The sequence below is a fragment of the Monodon monoceros genome, unplaced genomic scaffold, assembly GCF_005190385.1.
Source record: "Monodon monoceros isolate NGI ecotype Baffin Bay Population unplaced genomic scaffold, NGI_Narwhal_1 Super_Scaffold_12, whole genome shotgun sequence".
NCBI lineage: Eukaryota > Metazoa > Chordata > Mammalia > Artiodactyla > Monodontidae > Monodon > Monodon monoceros.
Window position 1 is genome coordinate 115,764,423 of NW_021703768.1, and position 13,618 is coordinate 115,778,040.

A 13,618-nucleotide genomic window follows, 5' to 3' on the forward strand; every position below is an offset into this window, starting at 1 on the left:
CCAACTGTCAGGCTTCAAAAAGCAAGACTTTAAAAGTTATTCATCCATGGGCCTCAGGTTTCCCATCTATTTAATGGGGAAAACTTCTTTTTCTTTAAAAAAAGAACATGATTTTTTTTCTGATTACGAAATATATATCAATTGTGAGAAATATAGAAACACCTTACCTTTTTCACACATGGTAGATTGAGGGATAGCCCTTGGATGCACAAAAGTCTCACACACTGATGGAGGGAGAATAAACTGGTATAAGCCTTCTTGATGGCAATTCAACAACATGCACCAAAAGCCTTATAAAACTTCATGCCGGGGCTTCCCTGGTGGTGCAGTGGTTAAGAATCCGCCTGCCAATGCAGGGGACACGGGTTTGATCCCTGATCCAGGAAGATCCCACATGCCGAGGAGAAACTAAGCCCGTGCGCCACAACTACTGAGCCTGCACTCTAGAGCCCACGAGCCACAACTACTGAGCCCATGCGCCTAGAGCCCGTGCTCTGCAACAAGGGAAACCACCGCAATGAGAAGCCCACACACCGCAAGGAAGAGTAGCCCCCACTCTCTGCAACTAGAGAAAGCCCACGTGCAGTAACGAAGACCCAATGCAGCCAAAAATGAATAAATAAATGTCTTAAAAAAAAAGTGCATGCCTTCTGACCTAGCAGTTCTTCCAGGATTGCTGTTAATTACAGTGTGTTATTCGCAATGGAGAAAAACTGGCAACAACATAAATGTCCTATGGGTGATGGCTGAAGTAAATTGTTATATGATGGACTACTAGGCAGTCATTATAAATCATGTTCTAAAATAACTATTGACCTGAAAAAATACCCAAATATACTACTAAGTGGTAAATATATAAAACTCTATATGATATGATTCCAGTTACATAAAATGCACACATGCACACACGCATACATCAAATGTTAATGTTATTTCTGATGGGATTATGGGAAATTTTAATTTCATTTCATGTACTTTTCTATATTTTCCAAGTAAGCAAGTTTTTAAAAAATCATCAGAAGAAAGTATTTATGAAAGAAAAAGAAAAAATAAGATTAGGTAAGCAAATAATTATTTTCTAGAATCTGGTATGATGTAGTCATCTTTAGGAAGTTCCTCTGATGGAGTATTTTCTCCCCCTGCACAGATGTGCTCCTTCAGTTGTAAGGTGTTAAGAGTGCTAAAAAGAAAAGAAGGGAAAGATTTTGTAGTGACTCAGAGCTCTAGGTTCTTTGCTGAGAGGACACAGGTTGGCTGTTTAATATTCCTTGTAGGTGGATTGTCCGTTGGGGATGGCAGGATAGAAGCATCAGGGAGCTGCTGCTGGCTTCTATATTTGGGGGCTGTAGGTTTTTTAAAAGTCAAAAAGCAGTGTTGTTTTATTAGCTTGCCACCCTATTTCTCACAGGACTCTTGAGCTCTTGCCCCCATCACCAAATTATCTCTCCCCATTTCCAATACACAATTCATGCATACTACTAGGCTCCAAGTTTTTCTCTTAAACTTCTTTCTTTTGCTTATAACTGGGTTGGTGTTAACCAGGTGATCTTGTTGTTTATTCTTGGATCAGACTGTTTGCTTTGTTGTACCCCAGTTTAGCAGGCATATCTTGGGAGAGAGCCCAAGTCTGAGTAAATTTCTTGGGGCCACACGGAGCACTGGGCCATCCAAAGTCTATGCTGCTCCTCAGTTACTCAGTCAGTCTGTTATCCAAAACACATTCACCAAATGCTACCTGCTTTCTGTCATGCCCTGAGCATGCAGAGATAAACAAGATAGAGTCTGGGCCATCACAGAATTGGGTGGGGGGAGATTTAGAAATAAATAATTGCCTCACAGTGTGATAGAGGTGTGTATGGAGCAGGGAGTGACTAATCCTATGATGGAGGAGGCAAACAGGGTGCAGGAGGAAGACGGGGTGTTCACAGGAGAGGGATTTGCAGGCAGAGGCAATAACAAGTACAAAGGCAAGGAAGTCAAGGTGTTCAGGAACCTGTGAATTAATGGTGGTGTGGCCTGAGAGCAAGGAAAGGAGGGGGGCCAAGAAACGGGGCTGGAAAAGCAGGTTGGGGCCAGAAGGCCAACAACTTAGTTTGACTGTGTTTCTGGGTGTTCGAAAGGCTACACTGCTTCCTGCCTCCTTGGGAGGGTCCTGGTCCCCCCGCTCCATTTCCAATTTAGTTATTGCAATGATAACAATAATGATAAGAATAATTTGGTCACTTCAGATTTTATACATGCTCTTTAATTTCAGCTTTCAATAAAGCACGAGTGACCTCAAACTCAATTATTTGACCTTAGCCCATTTTCCTTTAAATAACATATAGCTTTTAAATATGCCCCAATTTCATGGATAAATCAAGCCTCATTTTTATGTGTGTGTTTAAATTTTCAAACATTCACAAAAGTAGGAGGGAGTAGTGTAATGAACTTCTCTGTATCTAACCATCAGTTCAACACCTGTCAACTCACAGCTGGTCTTGACTCGTCTACACTGCCTTCCGCACTCCCTGCTACTACACACTGGATTGTTTTGAAGCAAATTCCAGACATTACCTAATTTCATCTGAAAATACTTCAGTATATATCTTTATTAGTATTTTTTAAGTTCCTTTGTTTGAATCAAGACCTGAAAAAGACCACATTTTTCATTTGTTGATATGTCTTTTAAGTTTCTTTTCATTCATATTAGTTTCCCTTGCTATTTATTTATTGAAGAAACCAAGTTACTTGTCCTGAAGAATTCCCCACTTTTAGATTTGACAGATTGCATTTTTTTCCCCTCATAATGTTATTTACTATGTCCTTCTATCCCGTGAATTTCCTATAAACTCGTTTTTTTAATATTTATTTTTATTTTTATCATTTATTTTTGGCTGCATTTGGTCTTCATTGCTGCATGCGGGCTTTCTCTAGTTGCAGCGAGTCTGGGTTACTGTTCGTTGTGGTGCGCGGGCTTCTCATTGCAGTGGCTTCTCTTGCTATGGAGCACAGGCTCTAGGTGTGTGGGCTTCAGTAGTTGTGGCGGGCAGGCTCTGTAGTTGTGGCTCGCGGGCTCTAGGGCGCAGGCTCAGTAGCTGCGGTGCACAGGCTTAGTTGCTCTGCAGCATGTGGGATCTTCCCGGACCAGGGCTCGAACCCGTGTCCCATTCATTGGCAGGCGGATTCTTAACCACTGTGCCACCAGGGAAGCCCCCAAACTCATTTTTATACCTAGAGGTTTGATCAAATTCAGGTTCACTTTTAAGGTCATGCTATGTACTTGCTTCTGCAATATATCAAGAGACACATAATTTTTGGTTCTCTCTCTCTCTTTTTAATTTTCTAGATATTATTTTTTAATTGAAAAATAATTCATATAACATAAAAATTACAGTGTAAAATTCAGTGGTTTTTAATATAGTCACGCTGTTGTACAACTATTGCCACTACCTAATTCCAGAACATTACCATCAACCCCTAAAGAAATCCTGTACCTGTTGGCAATCACTCCGTGTTCCACCCACCCCCCAGCACCTGGCAACCACCAATCTACTTTCTGTCTGTATTTGCCTATTCTGGACATTTCATGTAGATAAAACAATAAAATACGTGGCCTTTGGTATCTCAGTTCACTTAGCATTATATTTTTTTAGCATAATATTTTTAAGGTTTATCCATGTTGTAACATGTATCAGTACTTCATTCCCCTTTTCTTTCTTTTGCGGTACGCAGGCCTCTCACTGTTCTGGCGTCTCCCGTTGAGGAGCACAGGCTCCAGATGCGCAGGCTCAGCGGCCATGGCTCACGGACCTAGCCGCTCCGCGGCATGTGGGATCCTCCCGGACCGGGGCACGAACCCGTGTCCCCTGCATCGGCAGGCGGACTCTCAACTACTGCAGCACCAGGGAAGCCCCATTCCCCTTTTTTTTGGCTGAATAATATTCCATTGTATGGATATACCACATTTTAAAAATCCACTTATCAGTTAATGGACATTTGGGTGGCTTCCATATTGGCTATTACAAATAATGCTGCAGCTATGGACATTATATACAGGTTTCTATGTGAACATATGTTTTCTGTTTTCTTGGGTGTCTCTCTTTTTGTGATGTTAAAATTAATTGATGAGTTCAAGTATTATTGATATATAAAGTTCCCTTCCATCCTTCACCACCCAATGGTTTTAGGAATCCCTGGATTACTGATGATCCTTGTCTAAATCTATTATCTCATTAGAGGTTACTAAATGGTGATTTTGTAATTCTACCATTCCATTTGCATTTGTTAGCCAGAATTTTTCGATGACGAACTTAGGCTTAATCATAGTTGTTTAAAAAAAAAAAAAAAAAAAGGCAGGATAAATACTTGACTATTTTCTTTCACTTATCAGATAATGATATTTTGTACTTTCCTGTATAGAACCCTAATAAATGCTGGATTTCTACATGGTCAAAGCTCTACAAGGTTTGCAATAAAGAATTGCAAATAAGGAATTACGATCCTGGAGCCAGAAAATACAGAGTTATTCCAATCTCTACTTGGGGAATTATGGGGAGTTCACGTAATGCTCCACAGCAATACATCATAAAAGTCCTCCTACTTTTCCCTTCTAACTTTCCTTCTCCCTCTCCTTCCTTGTTCTTTATTAAATAGATCAGTTTAGCCTCTCTGCCCAAGTCCTTCCTTTTTCCAGCCTCTCAGACTCTACATCTCTCTCTAACTACTCCCTCCCCCCAGTTCTGATTCTGCATCACAAAATGTCCAGGAACTGGGCTGGCAAAGACTGAACCCTCTAAACTGGAAAGTGGGAAAGTGGGATTGGATTCTGAGCTGGAAACCTTTTGGTGGACGGATAAGTTAGGAGAGAAAAAAGGGAGGAACACTCACTAATAAACCTCATTTCCATAACATGTATTTTCTGCAATGAACGTGCATCACACATGGTGTGATAAAAATTAAATGCACAAAATGTTTTTAAAATAAAAGAGATGGTAGGGAAGGAAATGAGCACTATTCTTTTTCACTTTCCAGTTGCCCTTCCTTTCCAAATACACTGCCGGCTGCATCCTTGACTTGCTGTTCCAGGGAAAGTGAAGTGGAACCTTGCCTGTGACTCAGGATTCCAAGTGTTTCCCACCTCCACAGCAGTGGGGGTGGGAGTGATAGAGTCTGCTCATGTAACAGTGCAGAGGAGCCTCTGAGAAAGGCCACTGGGAGCCTGCCCAGCTGGAGAGACTGCAGCTTTCGGGTCTCACTGGTTGAAATTGCTGGGCTCACCATCCTTTCCTGCAAGAAGCACCTTCCTGGAACTTAAGGAGACCTCCTGAGGGCTGTTCAATTTATACATCTTTGTGTCTCTTAGGGAAATCTCAAGGCATGTGGAGGGTGGTAATGTCCTCTCTAGGTTTCCTCCCACCTCGGGAGTCTGGATGGGAGCCAGAGCCCCAAGACACAGGGCCCCATGTTACCCAGGCCCATCCGTCCAAGCCCTAGAAAGACGCTGGTGGCAAGTCTGAACTAAACCCAGTGAATGCTCCTGGCTGGGTTTTCACCTGTGTGGCAAAATGCAGGGAAGTGCAGGTGTGGGCAGATATCTGTGGTCTCAGGCTATGTGAGCAGGAGTCCCGGAAGGTGTGGAGAAGCCTTGGTGGCAGCAAGACAGTGTTGAGCACATAAGTTCTGGAGTCACACATCCAAATTCTAATCCCTCACTCTGCCACTTACATTACTTAGTGATCACAGGCAAGTTCCCTACTTCTCTGAGCCTCAGTTTTCACCTGGAGAAAATGGGCATAATGGTTCCCTCTCATTGGTTTGTGGTGAGGATTAAATGAGAATATCTGCTGAGTGCTTGGCCCACTCCTATTGGGAGGTATTGTCATTGAGGAGCCCCATAAACCTCTCAATTTCTTTTTCTCTAAAACAGGGATAACAGTAGGATCCATTAAATAAGATAATAAATGAAGTGTGGTTGACCCGCTATTAACTATTAAATGTTAACTATTAATACTATTGACGCATTCTCTGTTTTGCTTGAGGTGACAATCTGATAGTTGCCTCCTCCTACTGCTTCCTCCCTCACCTTGCTCCAGTTGCCAGGACATGACTATTCTGGTCTTTTTGGACAAAAGGACAGAAGTCCCACGGAAAGAAGAATGACACCCAGAAAAGAGCACCAGAGGAGATCAGGGGCCTCTCTCCCTCCTCAGACTGCCTCTCTTTCCCTCCTGCTGCACTCAAACCTCGGGCTCTCCTACTAGCCTCTCTCCCTAGCAAACCTTTTGCCCAAGGGTTCATTTTAGAGACTTCTATAATCTCCAGAGGATCAGTATTAATCTTCCCCACCTACAAGATGAGTGGCAGCTCGAAGCCAAGTGCTTCCCAGCCAAAGAAAGAAATGGAAGTTTCCTTTTTTGCTCCGTGTTTCTCTGCCCCTCCCTTCTGCGGGGGAGCTGTATGTGCTCACTCTGGAGGGACCGAAGCCGGGGCTGGCGCTAATGCAATTTTGTCTAGATGAGGCTGGCAGCTGGGAACCACTTTCCCTCAGCTTGCCCTCTGCTGGGGAAACTCCATGACGGAGACAAGGCAGCTGGCAGGGGGAAGACTCAGGTTTGAGGATGAGGACACTGCTGCTGCTGTGCCACGCAGGGCCACGCAGGACCCCTTGGCCACAGAGACTGACGCTGATGTCCATTTCGTTCCTGAGGACCTCCTAGAAAGGCAATGCCTTGGGACCTGGGGGCAAGGATTTCTTTATCAGTAGCACAGTCACAAATACAAAGGAACACAGGACTTTTGTGTGGGATTGGGAGTCTGAAGACCTAGGTTCCAGTCTCAGTGCCACCACTCCACGGCCACGTAGTTTTGGTTACGTTGCTTAAGATCTCTGCCCAAATTTTAGTTTCCTTGTTTGTAAAATGTGTTCTAATACCTCCCTCAAAGGACTGTGGGAAGAATTAGTTTAAATAATATATGGGGAAACTGGAACACGGGAGATGGTTAATAAATATTGATTTATTCCACAGAGGGACTGAGGAGAGAGGAAATCACTGGATTCTGGAGGCTTTTTAGTTTACCAGTTTATTCTATAGGCTTAAGCACCGGCCATCATACCATTTGTTGGGTGCCTGATTTTAGTGAAGATGTGTGTTTATCATTCACCATGAGATCCTGAGTGGCTCCCTAAATATTCTGGGCCTCAGAGCTGGTTTCTCTGGGTGGCCAAGGATCAACATGTAGGACAGAAGGAATCTGTTCCTCAGAGATCCAATCAGCATCTCCCTTAAGCCCTCTGCTGCCCTCCATAAACCAGTCCTTCTTTTGTGCCACCAGCACCACGTCCCCATTCTGGAAGAGGAGCCAGAATGACACAGCTACATGTCACCCTGTGATCTACACGGGGTGAGGGGAAGGAGCTATGTCCCTGCTAGAACTGAAAAATATCCTTGAGGGCTGCAACTTTTACAGGGAAGGTTACCATGCCAACGACAGGATGAAAGGAAACAAGGCAGTGGGTGACACATTTATTGTGTGTGTCCACAAACTTGCCTGGAACCTCTTAGGGGCTGCTAACTACAGGATGGGGCTGCCACTGACAGGCAAGAAGATTCAGGTTAGATTTAAATTGAACTCCAGTACAGGCAGAACAGATGAGCGCAGGGCAGGGCCAAAGGGAGGATTAGGGAATGTTTCTCTGAGATTGATACCCATGTCTTGTTGAAATGTGTGGGTGTGGTACTGACAGCAGGTGTGGGAAGGGATGATGTCCTAGATACCAGTTTCTGGCTGTGATGGGAACTTCAACTTCCTCCAGGTTATTTTTGCCCTTGCCAGCCTGTCCAGGAGGTCAGCTAGGCTCTGGGGTAGGTAGAGAAGAACAGCAGGCAAGGAGAGCAGGTCATTGGGGCAGTGGCTGAACTGAGAAAGGGGAGCATTAGGGCCACAGATACGCCTCCGGAAGAAGCACCAAATATTGGCAACAAGTTCCCATAGATGTCAAAGAAGGGACAGTCTCCTCCAAGAGGACAGGACTTCCAGGAAGAATGGCCAAGCTTACCTAGCCCGTCTTATCTCCTTCTCCCCAGCCTCCAGTTGGGAAAGTGCACAGAGAACTGAGGAACTAACATTAATTAAGCACCTACTCCGAGTCAAGCACTTCTTTCTCTCCCTCTCTCTCTCTCTCTCTCACACCACACACACATACACGCACAGAGGCCCCATTTCGTTTCATTTGATTACCACAACAACCCTGCAAATCAAGAATTATCCCCATTTTACCGATGAGGAAATTGAGATTTAGAGAAGGTAAAGTAGCTTTCCCAGCATCAGTCAGCTGGAAGGGGAGAAGCTGGGATTGTAACCCCGTCTGTCTGAATCCCACTGCTTGGAAGGGAAAACTCTAGACCTTAAGGTAGCCCTATTTTCTTCTGGAAAGATATCTTCTGGAGGCGTCAGCTCCATATAGCCCCCAGGCACCGAGGTGGCTAGGGGGAGGCTAAAAGGACACAGCAGGGGACTGGGAATCCCCGCCCCCATCCCCGCCACACACAATTGTTAGGGTGAATGCGCTGCCCCTGCGGGCCGTGCCGCTCCCGGACGTGCTTAACAGGCATCCTTCTCATTTTTATCCCCACCTCTCGGAGGAAGAGGAATCTGAGGATCAGAGACTGAAGCGTTTTGCCCAAGGTCACAGAGCAAGTGCCTGGAGCCGGGAATCAGTCTCGGCTCGGTCAGGCGTCAAAGGCGCCCTGGACCCCGCCTCCCGTCCCCACTTCCCGTAGCTCCGACACCGAGTGAGCAGTGCTGGGCGCTGTGCGTACCTCCCGGGACAGGAAGGGTTGGGTGAGGGGTAGTGGGCCTGGCGCGGGGTGGGGGTGGGGCGGCGCGGCGCGGCGCGGCGCGGCTCCGCCTTGCGGCGGCGGAAGCGGCCTCCATCTCGTGCGCGCTCCTCGCTCCGGGCGCGCTCCTCACGCCCGGCCCGCCCCTCGCCATATATGGAGCTTCCTCCCAGGACCCTGCCAGACGCTTGCTCCCTGCCTGAGGCCCATACAAGGCCCTTCCTTCCCGGCGTGTCTGGCAGGCGGCCCGCGGGCGGCTGTGGGCGGGAGCTCGGCCCTCCGGGTCCGCCCGCGCCCTGGAGCCGGCGGCCAGGGGACCCGCTGCCAAGGAGGGGGCGGCGGCGGGGCCGGGAACGCGCGGCCCGGCCTGGCTGAGGTAAACGCGGGGCAGGCGGACTTGGGCGTCCCAAGAGGGTCTGAGGTTCCCACTGTCCCCACAGGTTTTATATTTTGTCCCACTTTTCCCCCTAATTCTCTAAGAGCAGCTGACTTTACTGGAGTTCCTCCCTCGGCTCCCGGCCCGGGGCCTAAAACCCTAAGCCTAAGCGTGCTGTGAGGGCCTGCCCTCGTTCGCCGCGCGCCTCCGCTAGCATTTTGCTAGTCGGTCTTCGGTATTTCTCTCGCCGTGCCTTCCTCCCGGCTTGCTGTTTCTCGCTCCTCCCTGCCTTTACTCAAGCTGTCCCTTCGGCCTGGAATGCCCTTCCCACACCATTCTGGTAGAACTGCTACTCATCCCTTACTTGTTTCAGGCCTCTGGCCATCTATAAGTCCTTCCCACCCCACGGGTCTGGGATGCACCTAACACATCGGTTATTTATTGAGACTGCGATTCGATCTTACTCCTCTTCGCATTCCTGGTGCCTGGCTCAGTATGTGAAAGTTGTTATTATATCTGAGCGAGGGGAAAGAGGGAAAGGACCCTGTTGTCAGGATAGCCACAGTGCCTTTTCACCTTGGACAGGGGTCCCCGACTTTAGTTCCAGCCGCTAACATCTTCACCTGCTACGCTCCCTGTGGTCTGGAGCTTCATGAGCCCCAGAACCCAACATGAATAGTTTGTGTGGAAAGTTGGAAGGTTGGGGTGGGGGAGACAGAGACGGGGCAGGTGTACACCTGCAGTGGCACTGTGGTCTGGAGTGGTGCCCACTGGGTGCCTCCACCACCCAGAATGGCTTCACTTGCTCAGCCTGACAGCTCCGGTTTATCCACTGCAGGAACCAGCAGGCCCCCACAGGCCCTCGTACAGTGCCTCCAGGGTCTTAAACCTGCCGAAGCCATGTGATTACCCTGATCTATCTGCTGGGAGATGAGCAAAGCTCAGAGAGGGACCAGATCTCAGCAGAGATGAAACCAGCAGCAGTTCCTGAACACCCACCCCGCAGTGGTTCCAGAAGTGCAACATGGACCAACCTGTGAGCATTTGCTCTTCCTCAGGTGAGGCAGGGAGATAAAAAGCTCAGAGCTTGGGAGTAACAAGTCAAGTAATATGCCAGGGAGGGGGCTTTTAGCACTAAGAAGCCTCTGGACTTGATCCAGAATAAAATCACTCACAGACTTCCAGTCTTTGGTGGTAAGCACAGGCACACACTGTGAATAAGGCCAAAATAGAAGAAGTTTTGTCTGTCTCTCTGGCCTCAGGGAGTGCCTGTGATTTGGGTACATGGAGAGGAGATGATCTCTAAGTCCCATGACTGAAGGTTTAGGGGTTACATTTCGGAAAAAAAACTGGGTCTGGGCCTGGGCTGCACACCCAGGGACTAGGACACCTCTGGACTTGTTCCAACCTAAGGCTGCAGGCCTCCAGCGGCCTCTTCTTTCCATTTACGATCTGGGATTGTGGGTAATGTAGTCCAGTGGCCAGTTTCTCAGGGGCGGTGGTTCTTGCCCTTCCCTCATCTAGTCTCCTTACCCCTGCCAGCTACCACCCCCTTCTGCTCCAGGCTGAGGGCAGCACAGGGTGAGAAGGCGGTGCTTACTCTTTGCAGGGCTGGGAGATTCCCAGCTGGAAACCAGCAAGCTATTCATAGCTGAACCTAGCAGAGGAGGAAGGCCTGAGAGAAGCTGGGGAGCTCCGGCAGCCTCCTCTCCAGCTACAGAATTTGCAGGAACCCCAGACCTCTGCTGGGCAGGCCTTGTGTTCACTTCTGGGTGAGAGGGCTTCGAGCCTGGGAAAATCCTATGGAGCAGTAGCGGTCCTGCATTGCTCCCTGTCTTGAGAGACACAGATACTCCAGTGGCCCTGGGGCCCAGCTTTTAGGCCTGTGTATGGTGGGGATATTTGGAACCTGAGTATAGATAAGCTGAGACTTTTTGCAAAAAAAGCCAGTGTGACACCCAGTATGACAGTTGCCTAGAATTTCTTTGCATTTTTCTTCTCGTTGTTTTCCTGTGCTTGCCTCTTCAACCAAATTAAATTCTCTCTAAGGACAGGAACCAAACCTTCTCTTGCCAATGGCACCAACCCTGTATTTATGCTATAATGAATGATCTTGCCCAAAGAAAAATCAACCCTCCTTATCAAGACTAAGGGTGTGACTTTTTTCCCCCACCCACCTAATCCTCTGCCAGTACCCTGTGCTTTTCCCATCGAAGCACTGAATCGTTGCTTGACTGGGTCCCCCACTAGATTAGGCATTCCGTGTTGACATGGATGACGTCTGTCTTGTTGACTATCATATCCCTATTACTTGCACAATAAACAATTGTTGAATGAATGACTATGAACCTATGATAGCTAATTCCTTAGATGGAGTATTTGATACATGCTTCATTGGCACAGCGTTTTACAAATTGGAAAACAGTTTCGGCCACTTAAATGTCTTTCACCAGAACTTTCCTGGTGGCGCAGTGGTTAAGAATCCACCTGCCAATGCAGGGGACACGGGTTCGATCCCTGGTCTGGGAAGATCCTACATGCCGCAGAGCAACTAAGCTCATGCGCCACAACTACTGAGCCTGTGCTCTAGAGCCCGCGAGCCACAACTACTGAGCCTGCGCGCCCTAGAGCCCACACACCACAACTACTGAGCTCATGTGCTGCAACTACTGAAGCCCGTGCGCTCTAGGGCCCACGTGCCGCAACTACCGAGCCCACATGCTGCAACTGCTGAAGCCTGCGCAGTAGTTGTGGCACACAGGCTTAGTCTCTCCACAACATGAGAGCCCGTGCTCCGCAACAAGAGAAGCCACCGCAATGAAAAGCTTGCGCACCGCAATGAAGAGTAGCCCCCGCTCACCACAACTAAAGAAAGCCCGCACAGCAATGAAGACCCAACTCAGCCAAAAGTTAAAAAAAAAAAAAAAAATCAAAAAAATTCAAAAACAAAATGTTTTTTAATTGAAAAGAAATCTTTCACCAAGATCTTGATTAGTGGTAGAGCTGTTAGGAACTGGTGTCTGCCTTCAGAGTAGCACTTAGCCATGGCATGAGGCTGCCTGCATGGTGGCACCCAGTAGGTACCTCTGGCTCCCGAGTAGCGAAATGAGTGAGGTGGGTTAGATGAGATAGGCAGACATGGTCAAACTGGCCTGGCCCCATGATGTATCTGGTGCAGCCAGCCAGGAGAGCTGCCAGGGAATCCTCCTAAGAAGCTTAATGAGAAAGACCTGCTCTGATCTGCCAGAGGGGAAGTCCTGACGCATTGGCTGTGGGGCTGTAGAGAGGGCAGACAGACTTTGAGGTCTGAGCAGCAGTGTTTGGGGGCTCCTTAGCTGTTACCAGGGACCTCCTGACTCTGAGTTCAGTAGATTTTTTTCAGTCTTCATCTTCCTTGAGTAATTCTCAGCAGCATTTGACTTGTAGGTGATCATCTCTTCTTGAAGGCCTCTCTTTCATTGCTTACACATTTTGACGTACAGGGCTCTATTTGGATATTGTGTTCTAGTACTTCAGGACTCAGCCTCATGCTGTCTTCTCAAACTGTACTGTGTCCAGAAGGATCTCTTTGAAAAACAAATTTGAATTTGTCACCCTTCTGCTTAAAACATCTCAGCAGCTTCTCCTGTTCTTCAGAATAAAATTTCAAGTTCTCAGCAAGGCCTTTGAGTCTCAATCCAGTCTGCCCATGCTGGCCTCTTCTAGCTTCATCTTCCACCACATTCCCCTTTCATTCTCTGAGCTTCATCCACACTGCTCTCCACCTGCCTCCTCAGCTGTACTGTGCCACCCCCTACATGTTCTCACTGCCTGGGATGCTCTTCCTCCTCTTGGCCTAGCTAACTTCTCCTGTGCTCAGTTAAAGCACCAGTGTCTTCAGAAAAGGTGATAGCCAGGTCAAAATGCCCTGTGACAGACACTTACCTGTGGCCCTCCCTCAGGTGTTAATTGCAATTGGGGTTTCATATTCACTGGAATAATGCGTTGGAAGCTCAATGGCTGTGTCTCTTTTGCTCATGACTGCATTTTAGGGTTTAGCACAATGCTTGGCTGTAGTAGGCTGTAGTTATCTTGTATAACAAATGAAATAAAAACTTATTTAACAAAACACCCTATTTAAACCTTGAAGAAACTGAAAAAGAAGTATGGTCATGCAGCTAGTATATGGCAGAGTGGGACCTAGATATGGCTTCAGTGTCTGTGTTGTTAACCCCCTGCACTATGCTATCCCTCTACCTGTTAAGTACTTTCTGAAAGTAAAGAGAAATGGAAGAAGGGAGAAAGTATGTGAGAGAGACAAAGGGACTTCCCCTCTCTCCACTCTAGAAATACAGAGTGGGAGATTCAGAATGAAATTACATTTACCAAAAAAGACATATGAATGGCTGATGAGCACATGAAAAGATTATGAAAAGATGTTCAA